Below are 25,130 nucleotides of genomic sequence, written 5' to 3'. Positions count from 1 at the left end.
GCTTTGACCACACTCAATCAGCTCCGATGGACGGGTCACATTGTCCGCATGCACGATACGGGACTCCCAAAACAAGCACTCTACTTGGAGCTCCGACACGGCAAGAGAGCCCCAGGTGGGCAGAGGAAACGCTTCAAGGACACCCTCAAAGCCTCCTTGAAAAAGTGCAACATCCCCACCGACACCTGGGAATCCCTGGCCCAAGACCGCACAAAGTGGAGGAGAAGCATCCGGGAAGGCGCCGAACACCTTGAGTCTCTTCGCCGGGAGCAAGCGGAAGCCAAGTGCAGGCAGCGCAAGGAGTGCACATCAACCCAAGCACCCCACCCGCCCGCCCCTTCAACCACCACCTGCCCCACCTGTGACAGAGACTGTAGGTCCCGCATTGGACTCATCGGTCACCTGAGAACTCATTTTTAATGTGGAAGCGAGTCATCCTCGGTTCCGAGGGACTGCCTAAGAGAAGAAGAAGAAGACAGATGGGAGGAGTGTGTGCCGTACATGCTCTGCCTATTTGTAACGGGTGGTGAGTGGTTTAACCAGTGATCCTTAAAGGGTCCACTGAAGCAGCTCACAAAATGGAGAGCAAAATATCTAAAAAGCAACATACTGCAGATGGTGGAAATCGGAAATAAAAAAAAGAAAATGCTGGAAACACTCAGGTTCTTCGGCAGCACCTCCCAAATCCACGACCTCTTCCACCTAACAGGACAAGGGCAGCAGGCGCATGGGAACACCACCACCTCCAAGTTCCCCTCCAAGTCACACACCATCCTGACTTAGAAGTATATCGCCGATCCTTCATCGTCGCTGGGTCAAAATCCTGGCACTCCCTCCCTAACAGCACTGTGGCAGTACCATCACCACACAGACTGCAGCGGTTCAAGAAGACGGTTCACCACCACCTTCTCAAGGGCAATTAGGGATGGGCAATAAATGCTGGCCTTGCCAGCGACGCCCAGATCCTGTGAATCAATAAAAAAAAGGTCAGGCAACATCTGTGGAGTGAAGAAAATTCTGCGGATCGGTCATCTCTGCCTCTCTATCTATTTATCTAACATCTATCATCTGTCTACCTGTACACACACACACACACACATATATATAGCCAACTCTGTAATGACCGAGACACAAAGGCAATGTGTGTGGATATTTTACGAGGCGAGAGCAATGGGTTAAAAACGGAATAATGTCAGATACATAAGCGTTAACGGGGAGAGATTATCCAGATGTGTTAGGCGTTTATGTATTAATATGGCTAGAAAATGAATCTAAACAGTAGATATTTCACAGATAGGCCGATACATATCTTTTATGAAAAGAATACAGAGGCAGCTTAAGTGATTTGTACAAGAATGCAATTCCCTGGCGATAGCACCAGTCAAAACTGTTGACTAGATCCACTCACACATGTGTAATAAATCTAGATTGTACAGATCGGCGATTTGCTCAGGTTTAACAACCCCGGAGGTTGAGAAATTGTTCCAGTCAGAATGATTGCCTTCCTCCAACATCTCCCGGTGCATTTCCAACAGGTATTATAGCGCAATTGACATCCCGAAATCTCAAAATGTGTCCTTGGGATCATTGAGGGGTGGTTAGGGTACCGTGGATCGGAAAGGTATTGTAGAACAAAAAGAAAACACTACAGATGCTGGAAATCTGAAATAACAACAAAAAATGCTGGAGATACTCAGCAGGTCAGGCGGCATCTGTGAAGAGAGAAACAGAGTTAACGTTTCAGGTCGATGACCTTTCGAAAGGTATTGTAGAACTTGGCTCTGACCCATCCACCTGGCCAGAAGGGCCAGAGCGCTGGCAGCTTGTACACAACACATCAGATGTCCTCCCCTGGGTCCGGAGCGGCTGCAGTCTGCACGCACACACACACAGTGCTGTGCTGTAGCAATGAATTCACCTCACGGGCTGCGACCTGCGCCAGCACGGAGCAGTTGGCAGGAGAGGGGATCGCAGGAATGACCTGCAGCTCCCTGGCCTTCAGCAGCCTCGGTGAGCAATCCCTACAGCGGGGAAAGGCTGACCCCTGGGGCGGGCGGGGAGGGGGAAGCACATTCTGGGCTGTGAGCTCAACCGTAGGGTTCGTGCGATATTCTCTCACCCGGAGGAAGAAAATCCTCTGTTTTGTTGAATGGAGATGTTTTCGAATCTGTTACAGGAAGGCAAAGGCACAGATATCTTAGTTTCAGCCTCAGGACAGGGCACACACTGGGGGCAGGAGCAGAGTCTGTGCTGAATGAACCTTGATAGAGACATTGGTATTCGGAGCTGACAGCTTTGTGGACGGCCTCGTTGGTAATGGGCATGTGTGCTTTATATGTGCCTGCAACTGATTTTAAGAATGTCGATTAACTTCTGGGTAAAGCGGTAACGATAACCACAGCAACACTGATTCAAATTCCTCTTGGGTTCAGACTCTGGGGTTTCAGCCATGGAACAGGGAGTGAATCTGATTCCCCGATAATCTGACTAACCTGCCACCACCCCCCCCCCCACATTTTCGTGGTGTTGTCGGTGTGGGATGAGGGATGGGGATGAGGATGGGAACGGAAGCCCTGGTGTAGTGAGAGGAGGAGCGGTTCTGAGTGTGAGTTGTGGCTTGGATTTAACTGCTCCCATTGCGGTGTGTGATCTCAGGGTGATAAGAAGGATCCGCGATAACAAGGTGAGGAAATACTTTATCATCAAAGCAGAGACTTATACTATATCTGTAAACTGTACCTATTGTATGCAGACAGATCTACGCGTTCCTCCCATTCACTGTGATCATTTATAACAGGAAACCCAAATCGGAACCGAATTTTTTTTATATATTGCAAATATTCTGTTACATCGATACTTTGCCTCCGTCGGCGATCGATTCGTGAACCAATATTTATAAAGCAGACTATGCAGCAGCCTCCTTTTCTAAGATATCCCACCTGGCCAATTCTGCAGTGCTGTCCCCCCCGACAGGCACAGCTCATCAAAGCAGAAAGGCGAAAAAGGCGAAAAGGAACGGAAACGGCAGAGCAATTTCTGTGGCCGTTCACAGAATGGAGGAGGATAATAACACTGCGGGGTTTATTTTGTGTTGTTAAGGGAACACAGTTTATTGACTGGAGGTGGTCGCGGAGTGAAGGAGTCGGGGTCCCAAGCTCCTTTAAAGAGTACCCGAGACTCATTTTACTTCATTAGATTTGGGCGGCAAGTAAAGATTCTGTAAACTGCAGGTCTGGTTACCACTGAGCCTCACCGCCACGTTGTTGACATGTTCTGTTCTCATTTGGTCTTTTGAAGCTCTCTCCAGAGCTTGGAAGGGGTTTTGAAGTTTTGAGGTTCTGGGAAGGACAATAGACTGCGGTTTCCGAGTAAAGAACCTCAGTATCTTTCTAAATTATTGCTTCAGCAGACTGACAGTCAATACATGTTTAGCTAATACGCTATCCTGAACTCATCTCTCTCAATCGTTGATGTTCTTTTCCTTCTTTCCCCCCACTCCATCCTCTGCCGCTAGCCCGCCACTTCCAGCTCTTTTCTGCCTCACTTTTTTATGTTTTCTGTGCTTAGCATATTTCATTCTCCCTTCATTAAAAAAAAATCTTTCCTTTGTCCTCTGTGGTCCTTTTCCACCCCCATTGCCCCAGTCGGTTTATTCCCCACCCCCCCCTTCCCTTTCATTCACTTCTTTATCTGTTCTTTTCGTTATCAATTCTTCTGCCTCTTTCCTACCAGCCATTGGAGCGGTGTCAGAGTGATGGTCAATCCTTGGGTTGCTGAAATGGAAATGGACTTGAGGTTTGTTTCGGGGAATATAAAATGATATCAGGGATCGGGAGTGGGTCCCAGGAAAGAGACAACTATGCTCCATTTTCTCATATCTCTGTCCATGTAGCTACCACATCCAACCGCGAGGAATTAGCAGCAGTTGTGCAGTTTGCGCCTATGTTGCAACGATTTTAATTTTAATTTTTGGCGATCTCCCCCTCCCGCCCATCCAAATGCCGAGTTCCCCTTGTGGTGATAGGTTTTGCAAGGGCTCTCCTAAGATTGTCCCTGGTCAGACTGGTCTCACTCCACCGGGTTAAATTAGCCACACGCGCGCACAAATCTGTAATTAACGTGCGACTCTGATCGGTGGAGTGTCCTTATGTCTCAATAAATGTCGAGCTCTCAAAGAACTGACTGAAGTGTGGAAAAGGGTGTACATGTTGGAGAATGTGGTGTGGAGGCCTAGCGAGATTTTCAACAGTTAATTCCTGTCAGCCCATTTGTACAGCCCAAAAGTAAAACAGGCTAGAGAGCAGTGCATTTACCGCACCAAGATTGACACAAGAATTGCATTGGGATCGGCGTTGAATAGCCAAATATTTCACGATTCCACCACTGGCTTCAATTTGGATGTAAAAAGATCACATTGTATGTGATAATGCCCTAATCCCCAAAAGGTTATATGGCTCACACCAGTGAACATGTGTGACTAACAGTGGCAGATCAGTAGCTGCATTTGATAGGCAGGCATTGCTTGAAGCCTTGAGCACGATCATTGGGGAAAGTTCAATCCTCCGTCACTAGAAGAAAGGATGAATCCTTGACAGGCGAGTGTAGGGCTGAATTAATCAATTGTTAGAATGGCTGAATCTACCACCACTGGAGAAAGGGCTGAATTCTGTATCACTGGTGAGAAGGGCTGAATTCTCTCTCCGAGGTGAGAAGGGCTGAATTCTCTCTGAGGTGAGAAGGGCCGAATTCTCTCTCCAAGGTGAGAAGGGCTGAATTCTCTCTCCGAGGTGAGAAGGGCTGAATTCACTCTGAGGTGAGAAGGGCCGAATTCTCTCTCCGAGGTGAGAAGGGCTGAATTCACTCTGAGGTGAGAAGGGCCGAATTCTCTCTCCAAGGTGAGAAGGGCTCAATTCTCTCTCTGAGGTGAGAAAGGCTCAATTCTCTCCCTGAGGTGAGAAAGGCTGAATTCTCTCCCTGAGGTGAGAAAGGCTGAATTCACTCTGAGGTGAGAAGGGCCGAATTCTCTCTCCAAGGTGAGAAGGGCTGAATTCTCTCTCTGAGGTGAGAAGGGCTGAATTCACTCTGAGGTGAGAAGGGCCGAATTCTCTCTCCAAGGTGAGAAGGGCTCAATTCTCTCTCTGAGGTGAGAAGGGCTGAATTCTCTCTCCGAGGTGAGAAGGGCCGAATTCTCTCTCCAAGGTGAGAAGGGCTGAATTCTCTCCCTGAGGTGAGAAGGGCCGAATTCTCTCTCCAAGGTGAGAAGGGCTGAATTCTCTCTCCGAGGTGAGAAGGGCCGAATTCTCTCTCCAAGGTGAGAAGGGCTGAATTCTCTCTCCGAGGTGAGAAGGGCTGAATTCGCTCTCCAAGGTGAGAAGGGCTGAATTCTCGCTCCGAGGTGAGAAGGGCTGAATTCTCTCTCTGAGGTGAGAAGGGCTGAATTCTCTCGCCGAGGTGAGAAGGGCTGAATTCTCTCTCTGAGGTGAGAGGGGCTGAATTCTCTCCCTGAGCTGAGAAGGGCTGAGCTCTCTCTCTGAGCTGAGAAAGGCTGAATTCTCTCTCCGAGGTGAGAAGGGCCGAATTCTCTCTCTGAGGTGAGAAGGGCTGAATTCTCTCTCCGAGGTGAGAAGGGCTGAATTCTTTCTCTGAGGTGAGAAAGGCTGAATTCTCTCTCTGAGGTGAGAGGGGCTGAATTCTCTCTCTGAGCTGAGAAAGGCTGAATTCTCTCTCCGAGGTGAGAAGGGCTGAATTCTCTCTCCAAGGTGGGAAGGGCTGAATTCTCTCTCCGAGGTGAGAAGGGCTGAATTCTCTCTCCGAGGTGAGAAAGGCTGAATTCTCCATCTAAGGTGAGAAGGGCTGAATTCTCTCTCCGAGGTGAGAAGGGCTGAATAATCTCTCCGAGGTGAGAAGGGCTGAATTCTCTCTCCGAGGTGAGAAGGGCTGAATAATCTCTCCGAGGTGAGAAGGGCTGAATAATCTCTCCGAGGTGAGAAGGGCTGAATTCTCTCTGAGGTGGGAAGGGCTGAATTCTCTCTCTGAGGTGAGAAGGGCCGAATTCTCTCTCCAATGTGAGAAGGGCTGAATTCTCTCTCCAAGGTGAGAAGGGCTGAATTCTCGCTCCGAGGTGAGAAGGGCTGAATTCTCTCTCTGAGGTGAGAAGGGCTGAATTCTCTCTCTGAGGTGAGAAGGGCTGAATTCTCTCGCCGAGGTGAGAAGGGCTGAATTCTCTCTCTGAGGTGAGAAGGGCTGAATTCTCTCTCTGAGGTGAGAAGGGCTGAATTCTCTCGCCGAGGTGAGAAGGGCTGAATTCTCTCTCTGAGGTGAGAGGGGCTGAATTCTCTCCCTGAGGTGAGAGGGGCTGAATTCTCTCCCTGAGGTGAGAAAGGCTGAATTCTCTCTCCGAGGTGAGAAGGGCCGAATTCTCTCTCTGAGGTGAGAAGGGCTGAATTCTCTCTCCGAGGTGAGAAGGGCTGAATTCTCTCTCTGAGCTGAGAAAGGCTGAATTCTCTCTCCGAGGTGAGAAGGGCTGAATTCTTTCTCTGAGGTGAGAAAGGCTGAATTCTCTCTCTGAGGTGAGAGGGGCTGAATTCTCTCTCTGAGCTGAGAAAGGCTGAATTCTCTCTCCAAGGTGAGAAGGGCTGAATTCTCTCTCTGAGGTGAGAAGGGCTGAATTCTCTCTCCGAGGTGAGAAAGGCTGAATTCTGTCTCCGAGGTGAGAAGGGCTGAATTCTCTCTCCAAGGTGGGAAGGGCTGAATTCTCTCTCTGAGGTGAGAAAGGCTGAATTCTCTCTCCGAGGTGAGAAGGGCTGAATAATCTCTCCGAGGTGAGAAGGGCTGAATTATCTCTCCGAGGTGAGAAAGGCTGAATTCTCTCTGAGGTGAGAAAGGCTGAATTCTCTCTCCGAGGTGGGAAGCGCTGAATTCTCTCTCTGAGGTGAGAAAGGCTGAATTCTCTCTCTGAGGTGAGAAAGGCTGAATTCTCTCTCTGAGGTGAGAAAGGCTGAATTCTCTCTCCGAGGTGAGAAGGGCTGAATTCTCTCTCTGAGGTGAGAAAGGCTGAATTCTCTCTCCGAGGTGAGAAGGGCTGAATAATCTCTCCGAGGTGAGAAGGGCTGAATTATCTCTCTGAGGTGAGAAAGGCTGAATTCTCTCTCTGAGGTGAGAAAGGCTGAATTCTCTCTCCGAGGTGAGAAGGGCTGAATTCTCTCTCTGAGGTGAGAAGGGCTGAATTCTCTCTCCGAGGTGAGAAGGGCTGAATAATCTCTCCGAGGTGAGAAGGGCTGAATTATCTCTCCGAGGTGAGAAAGGCTGAATTCTCTCTGAGGTGAGAAAGGCTGAATTCTCTCTCCGAGGTGGGAAGCGCTGAATTCTCTCTCTGAGGTGAGAAAGGCTGAATTCTCTCTCTGAGGTGAGAAAGGCTGAATTCTCTCTCTGAGGTGAGAAAGGCTGAATTCTCTCTCCGAGGTGAGAAGGGCTGAATTCTCTCTCTGAGGTGAGAAAGGCTGAATTCTCTCTCCGAGGTGAGAAGGGCTGAATTCTCTCTCCGAGGTGAGATGGGATGAATTCTCTCTCCGAGGTGAGATGGGATGAATTCTCTCTCCGAGGTGAGAAAGGCTGAATTCTCTCTCCGAGGTGAGAAGGGCTGAATTCTCTCTCCTAGGTGAGAAGGGCTGAATTCTCTCTCCTAGGTGAGAAGGGCTGAATTGTCTCTCCGAGGTGAGAAAGGCTGAATTCTCTCTCTGAGGTGAGAAGGGCTGATTTCTCTCTCTGGGGTTAGAAGGGCTGAATTCTCTCTCCGAGGTGAGAAAGGCTGAATTCTCTCCCTGAGGTGAGAAGGGCCGAATTCTCTCTCCAAGGTGAGAAGGGCTGAATTCTCTCCCTGAGGTGAGAAGGGCTGAATTCCCTCTCCGAGCTGAGAAGGGCTGAATTCTCTCTGTGAGGTGAGAAGGGCTGAATTCTCTCTCTGAGGTGAAAAGGGCTGAATTCTCTCTCTGAGGTGAGAAGGGCTGAATTCTCTCTCCGAGGTGAGAAGGGCCGAATTCTCTCTCCAAGGTGAGAAGGGCTGAATTCTCTCTCCGAGGTGAGAAGGGCTGAATTCGCTCTCCAAGGTGAGAAGGGCTGAATTCTCGCTCCGAGGTGAGAAGGGCTGAATTCTCTCTCTGAGGTGAGAAGGGCTGAATTCTCTCGCCGAGGTGAGAAGGGCTGAATTCTCTCTCTGAGGTGAGAGGGGCTGAATTCTCTCCCTGAGCTGAGAAGGGCTGAGCTCTCTCTCTGAGCTGAGAAAGGCTGAATTCTCTCTCCGAGGTGAGAAGGGCCGAATTCTCTCTCTGAGGTGAGAAGGGCTGAATTCTCTCTCCGAGGTGAGAAGGGCTGAATTCTTTCTCTGAGGTGAGAAAGGCTGAATTCTCTCTCTGAGGTGAGAGGGGCTGAATTCTCTCTCTGAGCTGAGAAAGGCTGAATTCTCTCTCCGAGGTGAGAAGGGCTGAATTCTCTCTCCAAGGTGGGAAGGGCTGAATTCTCTCTCCGAGGTGAGAAGGGCTGAATTCTCTCTCCGAGGTGAGAAAGGCTGAATTCTCCATCTAAGGTGAGAAGGGCTGAATTCTCTCTCTGAGGTGAGAAGGGCTGAATAATCTCTCCGAGGTGAGAAGGGCTGAATTCTCTCTCCGAGGTGAGAAGGGCTGAATAATCTCTCCGAGGTGAGAAGGGCTGAATTCTCTCTCCGAGGTGAGAAGGGCTGAATTCTCTCTCTGAGGTGAGAAAGGCTGAATTCTCTCTCCGAGGTGAGAAGGGCTGAATTCTCTCTCCGAGGTGAGAACGGCTGAATTCTCTCTCCGAGGTGAGAAGTGCTGAATACTCTCTCTGAGGTGAGAAGGGCTGAATTCTCTCTCCGAGGTGAGATGGGATGAATTCTCTCTGCGAGGTGAGATGGGATGAATTCTCTCTGCGAGGTGAGAAGGGCTGAATTGTCTCTCCGAGGTGAGAAAGGCTGAATTCTCTCTCTGAGATGAGAAAGGCTGAATTCTCTCTCTGAGATGAGAAAGGCTGAATTCTCTCTCTGAGATGAGAAAGGCTGAATTCTCTCTCCGAGGTGGGAAGGGCTGAATTCTCTCCCTGAGGTGAGAAGGGCTGAATTCTCTCTCCGAGGTGAGAAGGGCTGAATTCTCTCTCCGAGGTGAGAAGGGCTGAATTCTCTCTCCGAGGTGAGAAAGGCTGAATTCTCTTTCTAAGGTGAGAAGGGCTGAATTCTCTCTCTGAGTTGAGAAGGACTGAATTCTCTCTCCGAGGTGAGAAGGGCTGAATTCTCTCTCTGAGGTGAGAAAGGCTGAATTCTCTCTCCGAGGTGAGAAAGGCTGAATTCTCTCTTTGACGTGAGTAGGGCTGAATTCTCTCTCCGAGGAGAGATGGGATGAATTCTCTCTCCGAGGTGAGAAGGGCTGAATTCTCTCTCCGAGGTGAGAAGGGCTGAATTCTCTCTCCGAGGTGAGAAAGTCTGAATTCTCTCTCCGAGGTGAGATGGGATGAATTCTCTCTCCGAGCTGAGAAGGGCTGAATTCTCTCTCCGAGGTGAGAAAGGCTGAATTCTCTCTCCGAGGTGAGAAGGGCTGAATTCTATCTCTGAGGTGAGAATGGCTGAATTCTCTCTCTGAGCTGAGAAAGGCTGAATTCTCTCTCTGAGCTGAGAAAGGCTGAATTCTCTCCCTGAGGTGAGAAGGGCTGAATTCTCTCTGAGGTGAGAAGGGCTCAATTCTCTCTCCGAGGCGAGAAGGGCTGAATTCTCTCTCCAAGGTGAGAAGGCCTGAAATCTCACCGAGGTGAGAAGGGCTGAATTCTCTCTCCGAGGTGAGAAAGGCTGAATTCTCTCTCCGAAGTGAGAAGAGCTGAATTCCCTCTCCAAGGTGAGAAGGGGTCAATTCTCTCTCCAAGTGAGAAGGGCTGAAATCTCTCTGAGGTGAGAAGGGCTGAATTCTCTCTGAGGTGAGAACGGCTGAATTCTCTCTCCGAGGTGAGAAGGGCTGAATTCCCTCCCCGAGGTGAGAAGGGCTGAATTCTCTCTCCGAGGTGAGAAAGGCTGAATTCTATCTCTGAGCTGAGAAAGGCTGAATTCTCTCTCTGAGCTGAGAAAGGCTGATTTCTCTCTCCGAGGTGAGAAAGGCTGAATTCTCTCCCTGAGGTGAGAAGGGCTGAATTCTCTCTCCGAAGTGAGAAGGGCTGAATTCTCTCTCCGAAGTGAGAAGGGCTGAATTCTCTCTCTGAGGTGAGAAAATCTGAATTCTCTCTCTCAGCAGAGAAAGGCAGAATTCTCTCTCTGAGGTGAGAAGGGCTGAATTCTCACTCTGAGGTGAGAAAGGCTGAATTCTCTCTCTGAGCTGAGAAAGGTTGAATTCTCTCTCTGAGGTGAGAAAGGCTGAATTCTCTCTCCGAGGTGAGAAGGGCTGAATTCCCTCTCTGAGGTGAGAAGGGCTGAATTCTCTCTCTGAGGTGAGAAAGGCTGAATTCACTCTCTGAGGTGAGAAAGGCTGAATTCTCTCTCCAAGCTGAGAGAGGCTGAATTCTCGCTCTGCGGTGAGAAAGGCTGAATTCTCTCTCTGAGGTGAGAAGGGCTGAATTGTCTCTGAGGTGAGAAGAGCTGAATTCTCTCTCCGAGGCGAGAAAGGCTGAATTCTCTCTCCGAGATGAGAAAGCTGAACTCTCCTTCTGAAGTGAGAAGGGCTGAATTCTCTCTCCGAGGTAAGAAGGGCTGAATTCTCTCTCCGAGGTGAGAAGGGCTGAATTCTCTCTCCGAGGTGAGAAGGGCTGAATTCTCTCTCTGAGCTGAGAAAGGCAGAATTCTCTCTCTGAGGTGAGAAGGGCTGAATTCTCTCTCCGAGGTGAGAAGGGCTGAATTCTCTCTCTGAGGTGAGAAAATCTGAATTCTCTCTCTGAGCTGAGAAAGGCTGAATTCTCTCTCTGAGGTGAGAAGGGCTGAATTCTCTCTCTGAGGTGAGAAAGGCTGAATTCTCTCTCCGAGGTGAGAAGGGCTGAATTCTCTCTCTGAGGTGAGAAGGGCGGAACTCTCTCTCTGAGGTGAGAAAGGCTGAATTCTCTCTCCGAGGTGAGAAGGGCTCAATTCTCTCTCCGAGGCGAGAAGGGCTGAATTCTCTCTCTGAGGTGAGAAGGGCTGAATTCTCTCTCTGAGCTGAGAAAAGCTGAATTCTCTCTCCGAGGCGAGAAGGGCTGAATTCTCTCTCTGAGGTGAGAAGGGCTGAATTCTCTCTCTGAGCTGAGAAAGGCTGAATTCTCTCTCCGAGGTGAGAAGGGCTGAATTCTCTCTCTGGTGTGAGAAGGGCTGAATTCTCTCTCCGAGGTGAGAAAGTCTGAATTCTCTCTCCGAGGTGAGAAGGGCTGAATTCTCCATCCAAGGTGAGAAGGGCTGAATTCTCTCTCTGAGGTGAGAAGGGCTGAATTTTCTCTCTGAGGTGAGAGGGGCTGAATTCTCTCTCCGAGGTGAGAAGGGCTGAATTCTCTCTCCGAGGTGAGAAGGGCTGAATTCTCTCTCTGAAGTGAGAAGGGCTGAATTCTCTCTCCGAGCTGAGAAGGGCTGAATTCTCTCTCCGAGGTGAGATGGGATGAATTCTCTCTCCGAGGTGAGAAGGGCTGAATTCTCTCTGAGGTGAGAAGGGCTGAATTCTCTCTCCAAGGTGGGAAGGGCTGAATTCTCTCTCCGAGGTGAGAAGGGCTGAATTCTCTCTGAGGTGAGAAGGGGTGAATTCTCTCTCCGAGGTGAGAAAGGCTGAATTCTCTATCTAAGGTGAGAAGGGCTGAATTCTCTCTCTGAGGTGAGAAGGGCTGAATTCTCTCTCCGAGGTGAGAACGGCTGAATTCTCACTCTGAGGTGAGAAAGGCTTGATTCTCTCTCCGAGGTGAGAAAGGCTGAATTCTCTCTTTGTGGTGAAAAGGGTGGAATTCTCTCTCTGAGGTGAGAAGTGCTGAATACTCTCTCTGAGGTGAGAAGGGCTGAATTCTCTCTGCGAGGTGAGATGGGATGAATTCTCTCTCTGAGGTGAGATGGGATGAATTCTCTCTCCGAGGTGAGAAGGGCTGAATTCTCCCTGCGAGGTGAGAAGGGCTGAATTCTCTCTCCGAGGTGAGAAGGGCTGAATTCTCTCTCCGAGGTGAGAAGGGCTGAATTCTGTCCCTGAAGTGAGAAGGGCTGAATTCTCTCTCCTAGGTGAGAAGGGCTGAATTCTCTCTCCGAGGTGAGAAGGGCTGAATTCTGTCCCTGAGGTGAGAAGGGCTGAATTCTCTCTCTGAGGTGAGAAAGGCTGAATTCTCTCTCTGAGGTGAGAAAGGCTGAATTCTCTCTCTGAGATGAGAAAGGCTGAATTCTGTCCCTGAGGTGAGAAGGGCTGAATTCTCTCTCTGAGGTGAGAAGGGCTGAATTCTCTCTCCGAGGTGAGAAGGGCTGAATTGTCTCTGAGGTGAGAAGGGCTGAATTGTCTCTCCGAGGTGAGAAGGGCTGAATACTCTCTCCGAGGTGAGAAGGGCTGAATTCTCTCTTTGAGGTGAGAAGGGCTGAATTCTCTCTCCGAGGTGAGAAGGGCTGCATTCTCTCTCTGAGGTGAGAAGGGCTGAATTCTCTCTCCGAGGTGAGATGGGATGAATTCTCTCTCCGAGGTGAGAAGGGCTGAATTCTCTCTCCGAGGTGAGAAGGGCTGAATTCTTTCTCCGATGTGAGAAGGGCTGAATTCTCTCTGAGGTGAGAAGGGCTGAATTCTCTCTCCGAGGTGAGAAGGGCTGAATTCACTCTCCGAGGTGAGAAGGGCTGAATTCTATCTCTGAGGTGAGAAAGGCTGAATTCTCTCTCTGAGCTGAGAAAGGCTGAATTCTCTCTCTGAGCTGAGAAAGGCTGAATTCTCTCCCTGAGGTGAGAAAGGCTGAATTCTCTCCCTGAGGTGAGAAGGGCTGAATTCTCTCCCTGAGGTGAGAAGGGCTGAATTCTCTCCTTGAGGTGAGAAGGGCTGAATTCTCTCCCTGAGGTGAGAAAGGCTCAATTCTCTCTCCAAGGTGGGAAGGGCTGAATTCTCTCTCTGAGGTGAGAAGGGCTCAATTCTCTCTGAGGTGAGCAAGGCTGAATTCTCCATCTAAGGTGAGAAGGGCTGAATTCTCTCTCCGAGGTGAGAAGGGCTGAATAATCTCTCTGAGGTGAGAAAGGCTGAATTCTCTCTCCAAGGTGGGAAGGGCTGAATTCTCTCTCTGAGGTGTGAAAGGCTGAATTCTCTCCCCGAGGTGAGAAAGGCTGAATTCTCTCTCTGAGGTGAGAAAGGCTGAATTCTCTCTCCGAGGTGAGAAGGGCTGAATTCTCTCTCCGAGGTGAGAAGGGCTGAATTCTCTCTCCGAGGTGAGAACGGCTGAATTCTCTCTCCGAGGTGAGAATTGCTGAATACTCTCTCTGAGGTGAGAAGGGCTGAATTCTCTCTCCGAGGTGAGATGGGATGAATTCTCTCTCCGAGGTGAGATGGGATGAATTCTCTCTCCGAGGTGAGAAGGGCTGAATTCTCTCTCTGAAGTGAGAAGGGCTGAATTCTCTCTCCGAGCTGAGAAGGGCTGAATTCTCTCTCCGAGGTGAGATGGGATGAATTCTCTCTCCGAGGTGAGAAGGGCTGAATTCTCTCTGAGGTGAGAAGGGCTGAATTCTCTCTCCAAGGTGGGAAGGGCTGAATTCTCTCTCCGAGGTGAGAAGGGCTGAATTCTCTCTGAGGTGAGAAGGGGTGAATTCTCTCTCGGAGGTGAGAAAGGCTGAATTCTCACTCTGGGGTGAGAAAGGCTGAATTCTCCATCTAAGGTGAGAAGGGCTGAATTCTCTCTCCGAGGTGAGAAGGGCTGAATAATCTCTCTGAGGTGAGAAGGGCTGAATTCTCTCTCCGAGGTGAGAAGGGCTCAATTCTCTCTGAGGTGAGAAAGGCTGAATTCTCTCTCCGAGGTGGGAAGGGCTGAATTCTCTCTCTGAGGTGTGAAAGGCTGAATTCTCTCTCCGAGGTGAGAAAGGCTGAATTCTCTCTCTGAGGTGAGAAAGGCTGAATTCTCTCTCTGAGGTGAGAAGGGCTGAATTCTCTCTCTGAGCTGAGAAAGGCTGAATTCTCTCTCCGAGGTGAGAAGGGCTGAATTCTCTCTCCGAGGTGAGAACGGCTGAATTCTCTCTCCGAGGTGAGAATTGCTGAATACTCTCTCTGAGGTGAGAAGGGCTGAATTCTCTCTCCGAGGTGAGATGGGATGAATTCTCTCTCCGAGGTGAGATGGGATGAATTCTCTCTCCGAGGTGAGAAGGTCTGAATTCTCTCTCTGAAGTGAGAAGGGCTGAATTCTCTCTCCGAGCTGAGAAGGGCTGAATTCTCTCTCCGAGGTGAGATGGGATGAATTCTCTCTCCGAGGTGAGAAGGGCTGAATTCTCTCTGAGGTGAGAAGGGCTGAATTCTCTCTCCAAGGTGGGAAGGGCTGAATTCTCTCTCCGAGGTGAGAAGGGCTGAATTCTCTCTGAGGTGAGAAGGGGTGAATTCTCTCTCCGAGGTGAGAAAGGCTGAATTCTCTATCTAAGGTGAGAAGGGCTGAATTCTCTCTCTGAGGTGAGAAGGGCTGAATTCTCTCTCCGAGGTGAGAACGGCTGAATTCTCACTCTGGGGTGAGAAAGGCTGAATTCTCTCTCCGAGGTGAGAAAGGCTGAATTCTCTCTTTGTGGTGAGAAGGGTGGAATTCTCTCTCTGAGGTGAGAAGTGCTGAATACTCTCTCTGAGGTGAGAAGGGCTGAATTCTCTCTCCGAGGTGAGATGGGATGAATTCTCTCTCTGAGGTGAGATGGGATGAATTCTCTCTCCGAGGTGAGAAGGGCTGAATTCTCCCTGCGAGGTGAGAAGGGCTGCACTCTCTCTCCGAGGTGAGAAGGTCTGAATTCTCTCTCTGAGGTGAGCAGGGCTGAATTCTCTCTCCTAGGTGAGAAGGGCTGAATTCTCTCTCCGAGGAGAGAAGGGCTGAATTCTCTCCCTGAAGTGAGAAGGGCTGAATTCTCTCTCCTAGGTGAGAAGGGCTGAATTCTCTCTCCGAGGTGAGAAGGGCTGAATTCTGTCCCTGAGGTGAGAAGGGCTGAATTCTCTCTCTGAGGTGAGAAAGGCTGAATTCTCTCTCTGAGGTGAGAAAGGCTGAATTCTCTCTCTGAGATGAGAAAGGCTGAATTCTGTCCCTGAGGTGAGAAGGGCTGAATTCTCTCTCCGAGGTGAGAAGGGCTGAATTCACTCTCCGAGGTGAGAAGGGCTGAAATCTATCTCTGAGGTGAGAAAGGCTGAATTCTCTCTCTGAGCTGGGAAAGGCTGAATTCTCTCCCTGAGCTGAGAAAGGCTGAATTCTCTCCCTGAGGTGAGAAGGGCTGAATTCTCTCTGAGGTGAGAAGGGCTCAATTCTCTCTCCGAGGCGAGAAGGGCTGAATTCTCTCTCCGAGGTGAGAAAGACTGAATTCTCTCTCCGAGGTGAGAAAGGCTGAATTCTCTCTGAGGTGAGAAGGGCTCAATTCTCTCTCCGAGGTGAGAAGGGCTGAATTCTCTCTCCGAGGTGAGAAGGGCTGAATTCTCTCTCCGAGGTGAGAAGGGCTGAATTCTCTCTCCGAGGTGAGAAAGGCTGAATTCTCTCTCCGAGGTGAGAAGGGCTGAATTCTCTCTCCGAGGTGAGAAGGGCTGAATTCTCTCTCCGAGGTGAGAAGGGCTGAATTCTTTCTCCGATGTGAGAAGGGCTGAATTCTCTCTGAGGTGAGAAGGGCTCAATTCTCTCTCCGAGGTGAGAAGGGCTGAATTCTCTCTCCGAGGTGAGAAAGGCTGAATTCTCTCTCCGAGGTGAGAAGGGCTGAATTCTCTCTCCGAGGTGAGAAGGGCTGAATTCTCTCTCCGAGGTGAGAAGGGCTGAATTCACTCTCCGAGGTGAGAAGGGCTGAATTCTATCTCTGAGGTGAGAAAGGCTGAATTCTCTCTCTGAGCTGAGAAAGGCTGAATTCTCTCTCTGAGCTGAGAAAGGCTGAATTCTCTCCCTGAGGTGAGAAGGGCTGAATTCTCTCCCTGAGGTGAGAAAGGCTCAATTCTCTCTCCAAGGTGGGAAGGGCTGAATTCTCTCTCTGAGGTGAGAAGGGCTCAATTCTCTCTGAGGTGAGAAAGGCTGAATTCTCCATCTAAGGTGAGAAGGGCTGAATTCTCTCTCCGAGGTGAGAAGGGCTGAATAATCTCTCTGAGGTGAGAAGGGCTGAATTCTCTCTCCGAGGTGAGAAGGGCTGAATTCTCTCTCTGAGGTGAGAAAGGCTGAATTCTCTCTCCGAGGTGGGAAGGGCTGAATTCTCTCTCTGAGGTGTGAAAGGCTGAATTCTCTCTCCGAGGTGAGAAAGGCTGAATTCTCTCTCTGAGGTGAGAAAGGCTGAATTCTCTCTCCGAGGTGAGAAGGGCTGAATTCTCTCTCTGAGCTGAGAAAGGCTGAATTCTCTCTCCGAGGTGAGAAGGGCTGAATTCTCTCTCCGAGGTGAGAACGGCTGAATTCTCTCTCCGAGGTGAGAATTGCTGAATACTCTCTCTGAGGTGAGAAGGGCTGAATTCTCTCTCCGAGGTGAGATGGGATGAATTCTCTCTCCGAGGTGAGATGGGATGAATTCTCTCTCCGAGGTGAGAAGGGCTGAATTCTCTCTCTGAAGTGAGAAGGGCTGAATTCTCTCTCCGAGCTGAGAAGGGCTGAATTCTCTCTCCGAGGTGAGATGGGATGAATTCTCTCTCCGAGGTGAGAAGGGCTGAATTATCTCTGAGGTGAGAAGGGCTGAATTCTCTCTCCAAGGTGGGAAGGGCTGAATTCTCTCTCCGAGGTGAGAAGGGCTGAATTCTCTCTGAGGTGAGAAGGGGTGAATTCTCTCTCCGAGGTGAGAAAGGCTGAATTCTCTATCTAAGGTGAGAAGGGCTGAATTCTCTCTCTGAGGTGAGAAGGGCTGAATTCTCTCTCCGAGGTGAGAACGGCTGAATTCTCACTCTGGGGTGAGAAAGGCTGAATTCTCTCTCCGAGGTGAGAAAGGCTGAATTCTCGCTTTGTGGTGAGAAGGGTGGAATTCTCTCTCTGAGGTGAGAAGTGCTGAATACTCTCTCTGAGGTGAGAAGGGCTGAATTCTCTCTCCGAGGTGAGATGGGATGAATTCTCTCTCTGAGGTGAGATGGGATGAATTCTCTCTCCGAGGTGAGAAGGGCTGAATTCTCCCTGCGAGGTGAGAAGGGCTGCACTCTCTCTCCGAGGTGAGAAGGTCTGAATTCTCTCTCTGAGGTGAGCAGGGCTGAATTCTCTCTCCTAGGTGAGAAGGGCTGAATTCTCTCTCCGAGGTGAGAAGGGCTGAATTCTCTCCCTGAAGTGAGAAGGGCTGAATTCTCTCTCCTAGGTGAGAGGGGCTGAATTCTCTCTCCGAGGTGAGAAGGGCTGAATTCTGTCCCTGAGGTGAGAAGGGCTGAATTCTCTCTCTGAGGTGAGAAAGGCTGAATTCTCTCTCTGAGGTGAGAAAGGCTGAATTCTCTCTCTGAGATGAGAAAGGCTGAATTCTGTCCCTGAGGTGAGAAGGGCTGAATTCTCTCTCCGAGGTGAGAAGGGCTGAATTCACTCTCCGAGGTGAGAAGGGCTGAAATCTATCTCAGAGGTGAGAAAGGCTGAATTCTCTCTCTGAGCTGAGAAAGGCTGAATTCTCTCTCTGAGCTGAGAAAGGCTGAATTCTCTCCCTGAGGTGAGAAGGGCTGAATTCTCTCTGAGGTGAGAAGGGCTCAATTCTCTCTCCGAGGCGAGAAGGGCTGAATTCTCTCTCCGAGGTGAGAAAGACTGAATTCTCTCTCCGAGGTGAGAAAGGCTGAATTCTCTCTGAGGTGAGAAGGGCTCAATTCTCTCTCCGAGGTGAGAAGGGCTGAATTCTCTCTCCGAGGTGAGAAAGGCTGAATTCTCTCTCCGAGGTGAGAAGGGCTGAATTCTCTCTCCGAGGTGAGAAAGGCTGAATTCTCTCTCCGAGGTGAGAAGGGCTGAATTCTCTCTCCGAGGTGAGAAAGGCTGAATTCTATCTCTGAGCTGAGAAAGGCTGAATTCTCTCTCTGAGCTGAGAAAGGCTGATTTCTCTCTCCGAGGTGAGATAGGCTGAATTCTCTCCCTGAGGTTAGAAGGGCTGAATTCTCTCTCCGAGGTGAGAAGGGCTGAATTCTCTCTCTGAGGTGAGAAGATCTGAATTCTCTCTCTCAGCAGAGAAAGGCAGAATTCTCTCTCTGAGGTGAGAAGGGCTGAATTCACTCTCTGAGGTGAGAAAGGCTGGATTCTCTCTCTGAGGTGAGAAAGGCTGAATTCTCTCTCTGAGGTGAGAAAGGCTGAATTCTCTCTCTGTGGTGAGAAAGGCTGAATTCTCTCTCCGAGGTGAGAAGGGCTGAATTCTCTCTCTGAGGTGAGAAGGGCTGAATTCTCTCTCTGAGGTGAGAAGGGCTGAATTCTCTCCCTGAGGTGAGAAAGGCTGAATTCTCTCCCTGAGGTGAGAAGGGCTGAATTCACTCTCTGAGGTGAGAAAGGCTGAATTCTCTCTCCGAGCTGAGAAAGGCTGAATTCTCGCTCTGCGGTGAGAAAGGCTGAATTCTCTCTCTGAGGTGAGAAGGGCTGAATTGTCTCTGAGGTGAGAAGGGCTGAATTCTATCTCCGAGGCGAGAAGGGCTGAATTCTCTCTCCGAGGTGAGAAAGGCTGAATTCTCCTTCCGAAGTGAGAAGGGCTGAATTCTCTCTCCGAGGTAAGAAGGGCTGAATTCTCTCTCCGAGGTGAGGAGGGCTGAATTCTCTCTCCGAGGTGAGAAGGGCTGAATTCTCTCTCCGAGGTGAGAAGGGCTGAATTCTCTCTCCGAGGTAAGAAGGGCTGAATTCTCTCTCTGAGGTGAGAAGGGCTGAATTCTCTCTCTGGTGTGAGAAGGGCTGAATTCTCTCCCCGAGGTGAGAAGGGCTGAATTCTCTCTCTGAGGTGAGAAAGGCTGAATTCTCTCTCTGTGCTGAGAAAGGCTGAATTCTCTCTCTGAGCTGAGTAAGGCTGATTTCTCTCTCCGAGGTGAGAAGGTCTGAATTCTCTCCCTGAGGTGAGAAGGGCTGAATTCTCTCTCCGAGGTGAGAAGCGCTGAATTCTCTCTGAGGTGAGAAAATCTGAATTCTCTCTCTGAGCTGAGGAAGGCTGAATTCTCTCTCTGAGGTGAGAAAGGCTGAATTCTCTCTCCGAGGTGAGAAAGGCTGAATTCTCTCCCTGAGGTGAGAAGGGCTGAATTCACTCTCTGAGGTGAGAAAGGCTGAATTCTCTCTCCGAAGTGAGAAGGGCTGAATTCTCTCTCCGAGGTGAGAAAGGCTGAATTCTGTCTCTGAGGTGAGAATGGCTGAATTCTCTCCCTGAGGTGAGAAGGGCTGAATTCTCTCACTGAGGTGAGAAGGGCTGAATTCTCTCTCTGAGCTGAGAAAGGCTGAATTCTCTCTCTGAGGTGAGAGAGGCTGAATTCTCTCTCCGAGGTGAGAAAGGCTGAATTCTCTCTCTGAGGTGAGAAGGGCTGAATTCTCTCTCCGAGGTGAGAAAGGCTGAATTCTCTCTCTGAGGTGAGAAAGGCTGAATTCTGTCTCTGAGGTGAGAATGGCTGAATTCTCTCCCTGAGGTGAGAAGGGCTGAATTCTCTCACCGAGGTGAGAAGGGCTGAATTCTCTCTCTGGGGTGAGAAGGGATTAATTCTCTCTCCGAGGTGAGTAGGGCTGAATTCTCTCTCTGAGCTGAGAAAGGCTGAATTCTCTCTCTGAGGTGAGAAGGGCTGAATTCTCTCTCTGGGGTGAGAAGGGCTGAATTCTCTCTCTGAGGTGAGAAAGGCTGAATTCTATCTCTGAGCTGAGAAAGGCTGAATTCTCTCTCTGAGCTGAGAAAGGCTGATTTCTCTCTCCGAGGTGAGAAGGGCTGAATTCTCTCTCCGAGGTGAGAAAGGCTGAATTCTCCTTCCGAAGTGAGAACGGCTGAATTCTATCTCTGAGCTGACAAAGGCTGAATTCGCTCTCTGAGCTGAGAAAGGCTGAATTCTCTCTCTGAGGTGACAAGGGCTGAATTCTCTCTCTGAGGTGAGAAGGATTGAGTTCTCTCTCCGAGGTGAGAAGGGCTGAATTCTCTCTCCGAGGTGAGAAACACTGAATTCTCTCCCTGAGGTGAGAATGGCTGAAATCTCGCTCTGAGGTGGAAAGGGCTGAATTCTCTCTGAGGTGAGAAGGGCTGAATTCTCTCTCCGAGGTGAGAAAGGCTGAATTCTCTCTGGGATGAGAAGGGCTGAATTCTCTCTCCGAGGTGAGAAAGGCTGAATTCTCTCTCTGAGATGAGAAAGGCTGAATTCTCTCTCCGAGGTGAGAAGGGCTGAATTCTCTCTCCGAGGTGAGAAGGGCTGAATTCTCTCTCTGAGGTGAGAAGGGCTGAATTCTCTCTCTGAGGTGAGAAAGGCTGAATTCTCTCTCTGAGATGAGAAAGGCTGAATTCTCTCTCTGAGGTGAGAAGAGCTGAATTTTCTCTCCGAGGTGTGAAGGGCTAAATTCTCTCTCCGAGGTGAGAAGGGCTGAATTCTCTATCTAAGGTGAGAAGGGCTGAATTCTCTCTCTGAGTTGAGAAGGGCTGAATTCTCTCTCCGAGTTGAGAAGGGCTGAATTCTCTCTCTGAGGTGAGAAAGGCTGAATTCTCTATCTAAGGTGAGAAGGGCTGAATTCTCTCTCTGAGTTGAGAAGGGCTGAATTCTCTCTCTGAGGTGAGAAGGGCTGAATTCTCTCTCTGAGGTGAGAAAGGCTGAATTCTCTCTCTGAGGTGAGAAGGGCTGAATTCTCTCTCTGAGGTGAGAAACGCTGAATTCTCTCTTTGAGGTGAGAAAGGCTGAATTCTCTCTCTGAGGTGAGAAGGGCTGAATTCTCTCTCTGAGGTGAGAAAGGCTGAATTCTCTATCTAAGGTGAGAAGGGCTGAATTCTCTCTCTGAGTTGAGAAGGGCTGAATTCTCTCTCTGAGGTGAGAAGGGCCGAATTCTCTCTCTGAGGTGAGAAAGGCTGAATTCTCTCTCTGAGGTGAGAAGGGCTGAATTCTCTCTCTGAGGTGAGAAACGCTGAATTCTCTCTTTGAGGTGAGAAAGGCTGAATTCTCTCTCTGAGGTGAGAAGGGCTGAATTCTCTCTCTGAGGTGAGAAGGGCTGAATTCTCTCTCCGAGGTGAGATGGGCTGAATTATCTCTCCAAGTTGAGAAAGGCTGAATTCTCTCTGAGGTGAGAAGGGCTGAATTCTCTCTCTGAGGTGAGAAGGGCTGAATTCTCTCTCCGAGGTGAGAAAGGCTGAATTCTCTCTCCGAGGTGAGAAAGGCTGAATTCTCTCTCCGAGGTGAGAAGGGCTGAATTCTCTCTCTGAGGTGAGAAGGGCTGAATTCTCTCCCCGAGGTGAGAAGGGCTGAATTCTCTCTCCGAGGTGAGAAGGGCTGAATTCTCTCTCTGAGGTGAGAAGGGCTGAATTCTATCTCTGAGGTGAGAAAGGCTGAATTCTCTCTCCGAGGTGAGAAAGGCTGAATTCTCTCTCTGAGCTGAGAAAGGCTGAATTCTCTCTCTGAGCTGAGAAAGGCTGAATTCTCTCCGAGGTGAGAAGGGCTCAATTCTCTCTCTGAGGTGAGAAAGGCTGAATTCTCTCTCCGAAGTGAGAAGGGCTGAATTCTATCTCCGAGGTGAGAAGGGCTCAATTCTCTCTCCGAGGTGAGAAAGGCTGAATTCTCTCTCCGAGGTGAGAAAGGCTGAATTCTCTCTCCGAGGTGAGAAGGGCTGAATTCTCTCTCCGAGGTGAGAAGGGCTCAATTCTCTCTCCGAGGTGAGAAGGGCTGAAATCTCTCTCTGAGGTGGAAAGGGCTGAATTCTCTCTGAGGTGAAAAGGGCTGAATTCTCTCTGAGGTGAGAATGGCTGAATTCTCTCTCCGAGGTGAGAAGAGCTGAATTCCCTCTCCGAGGTGAGAAGGGCTGAGTTCTCTCTCCGAGGTGAGAAGGGCTGAATTCTCTCTCCGAGGTGAGAAAGGCTGAATTCTCTCTCTGAGGTGAGAAAGGCTGATTTCTCTCTCCGAGGTGAGCAGGGCTGAATTCTCTCTCTGAGGTGAGAAAATCTGAATTCTCTCTCTCAGCAGAGAAAGGCAGAATTCTCTCTCTGAGGTGAGAAGGGCTGAATTCTCTCTCTGAGGTGAGAAAGGCTGAATTCTCTCTCTGAGCTGAGAAAGGCTGAATTCTCTCTCCGAGGTGAGAAGGGCTGAATTCTCTCCCTGAGGTGAGAAAGGCTGAATTCTCTCTCTGAGGTGAGAAAGGCTGAATTCTCTTCCTGAGGTGAGAAGGGCTGAATTGTCTCTGAGTTGAGAAGGGCTGAATTCTCTCTCTGAGGCGAGAAGGGCTAAATTCTCTCTCCGAGGTGAGAAAGCTGAACTCTCTCTCCGAGGTGAGAAAGGCTGAATTCTCTCTCCAAGGTGAGAAGGGCTGAATTCTCTCTCCGAGGTGAGAAGGGCTGAATTCTCTCTCTGAGCTGAGAAAGGCTGATTTCTCTCTCTGAGGTGAGAATGGCTGAATTATCTCTCTGTGCTGAGAAAGTCTGAATTTTCTCTCTGAGCTGAGAAAGGCTGATTTCTCTCTCCGAGGTGAGAAGGTCTGAATTCTCTCCCTGAGGTGAGAAGGGCTGAATTCTCTCTCCGAGGTGAGAAGGGCTGAATTCTCTCTCTGAGGTGAGAAAATCTGAATTCTCTCTCTGAGCTGAGAAAGGCTGAATTGTCTCTCTGAGGTGAGAAGGGCTGAATTCTCTCTCTGACGTGAGAAGGGCTGAATTCTCTATATATGGTGAGAAGGGCTGAATTCTCTCTCTGAGGTGAGAAGGGCTGAATTCTCTCTCCGAGGTGAGAAGGGCTGAATTCTCTCTCTGAGGTGAGAAAGGCTGAATTCTCCCTCTGAGGTGAGAAAGGTGGAATTCTGTCTCTGAGGTGAGAATGGCTGAATTCTCTCTCTGAGGTGAGAAGGGCTGAATTCTCTCTCTGAGGTGAGAATGGCTGAATTCTCTCTCTGAGGTGAGAAGGGCTGAATTCTCTCTCTGAGGTGAGAATTGCTGAATTCTCTCTCTGGGGTGAGAAGGGCTGAATTCTCTCTCTGAGGTGAGAAAGGCTGAATTCTATCTCTGAGCTGAGAAAGGCTGAATTCTCTCTCTGAGGTGAGAAGGGCTGAATTCTCTCTCCGAGGTGAGAAAGGCTGAATTCTGTCTCTGAGGTGAGAATGGCTGAATTCTCTCCCTGAGGTGAGAAGGGCTGAATTCTCTCACTGAGGTGAGAAGGGCTGAATTCTCTCTCTGAGCTGAGAAAGGCTGAATTCTCTCTCTGAGGTGAGAGAGGCTGAATTCTCTCTCCGAGGTGAGAAAGGCTGAATTCTCTCTCTGAGGTGAGAAGGGCTGAATTCTCTCTCCGAGGTGAGAAAGGCTGAATTCTCTCTCTGAGGTGAGAAAGGCTGAATTCTGTCTCTGAGGTGAGAATGGCTGAATTCTCTCACCGAGGTGAGAAGGGCTGAATTCTCTCTCTGGGGTGAGAAGGGATTAATTCTCTCTCCGAGGTGAGTAGGGCTGAATTCTCTCTCTGAGCTGAGAAAGGCTGAATTCTCTCTCTGAGGTGAGAAGGGCTGAATTCTCTCTCTGGGGTGAGAAGGGCTGAATTCTCTCTCTGAGGTGAGAAAGGCTGAATTCTATCTCTGAGCTGAGAAAGGCTGAATTCTCTCTCTGAGCTGAGAAAGGCTGATTTCTCTCTCCGAGGTGAGAAGGGCTGAATTCTCTCTCCGAGGTGAGAAAGGCTGAATTCTCCTTCCGAAGTGAGAACGGCTGAATTCTATCTCTGAGCTGACAAAGGCTGAATTCTCTCTCTGAGCTGAGAAAGGCTGAATTCTCTCTCTGAGGTGACAAGGGCTGAATTCTCTCTCTGAGGTGAGAAGGATTGAGTTCTCTCTCCGAGGTGAGAAGGGCTGAATTCTCTCTCCGAGGTGAGAAACACTGAATTCTCTCCCTGAGGTGAGAATGGCTGAAATCTCGCTCTGAGGTGGAAAGGGCTGAATTCTATCTGAGGTGAGAAGGGCTGAATTCTCTCTCCGAGGTGAGAAAGGCTGAATTCTCTCTGGGATGAGAAGGGCTGAATTCTCTCTCCGAGGTGAGAAAGGCTGAATTCTCTCTCTGAGATGAGAAAGGCTGAATTCTCTCTCCGAGGTGAGAAGGGCTGAATTCTCTCTCCGAGGTGAGAAGGGCTGAATTCTCTCTCTGAGGTGAGAAGGGCTGAATTCTCTCTCTGAGGTGAGAAAGGCTGAATTCTCTCTCTGAGATGAGAAAGGCTGAATTCTCTCTCTGAGGTGAGAAGAGCTGAATTTTCTCTCCGAGGTGTGAAGGGCTAAATTCTCTCTCCGAGGTGAGAAGGGCTGAATTCTCTATCTAAGGTGAGAAGGGCTGAATTCTCTCTCTGAGTTGAGAAGGGCTGAATTCTCTCTCCGAGGTGAGAAGGGCTGAATTCTCTCTCTGAGGTGAGAAAGGCTGAATTCTCTATCTAAGGTGAGAAGGGCTGAATTCTCTCTCTGAGTTGAGAAGGGCTGAATTCTCTCTCTGAGGTGAGAAGGGCTGAATTCTCTCTCTGAGGTGAGAAAGGCTGAATTCTCTCTCTGAGGTGAGAAGGGCTGAATTCTCTCTCTGAGGTGAGAAACGCTGAATTCTCTCTTTGAGGTGAGAAAGGCTGAATTCTCTCTCTGAGGTGAGAAGGGCTGAATTCTCTCTCTGAGGTGAGAAAGGCTGAATTCTCTATCTAAGGTGAGAAGGGCTGAATTCTCTCTCTGAGTTGAGAAGGGCTGAATTCTCTCTCTGAGGTGAGAAGGGCCGAATTCTCTCTCTGAGGTGAGAAAGGCTGAATTCTCTATCTGAGGTGAGAAGGGCTGAATTCTCTCTCTGAGGTGAGAAACGCTGAATTCTCTCTTTGAGGTGAGAAAGGCTGAATTCTCTCTCTGAGGTGAGAAGGGCTGAATTCTCTCTCTGAGGTGAGAAGGGCTGAATTCTCTCTCCGAGGTGAGATGGGCTGAAT

The 25,130-nt window shown here is 49.6% G+C and overlaps 1 protein-coding gene across 1 annotated transcript in view; it reads left to right on the top strand.

The window, feature by feature from the left end:
- The first annotated feature begins 2,129 nt into the window (after window positions 1–2,129).
- The window catches only part of tmem275a (transmembrane protein 275a), a 60,508-nt gene continuing 37,507 nt past the window's right edge, over window positions 2,130–25,130 (top strand). Inside the window, exon 1 of the mRNA XM_085983177.1 lies at window positions 2,130–2,683. The gene's annotated coding sequence lies outside the window, so the exon portion shown is untranslated. The remainder of the gene's footprint in view (window positions 2,684–25,130) is intronic.

The sequence above is a fragment of the Somniosus microcephalus genome, chromosome 3, assembly GCF_052327205.1.
Source record: "Somniosus microcephalus isolate GS21.2 chromosome 3, FLI_Smic_1.0, whole genome shotgun sequence".
NCBI classification, from domain to species: Eukaryota; Metazoa; Chordata; class Chondrichthyes; order Squaliformes; family Somniosidae; genus Somniosus; species Somniosus microcephalus.
Note: the sequence above shows the minus strand (reverse complement) of the source record. Positions and strands in the feature narration are given on the sequence as shown.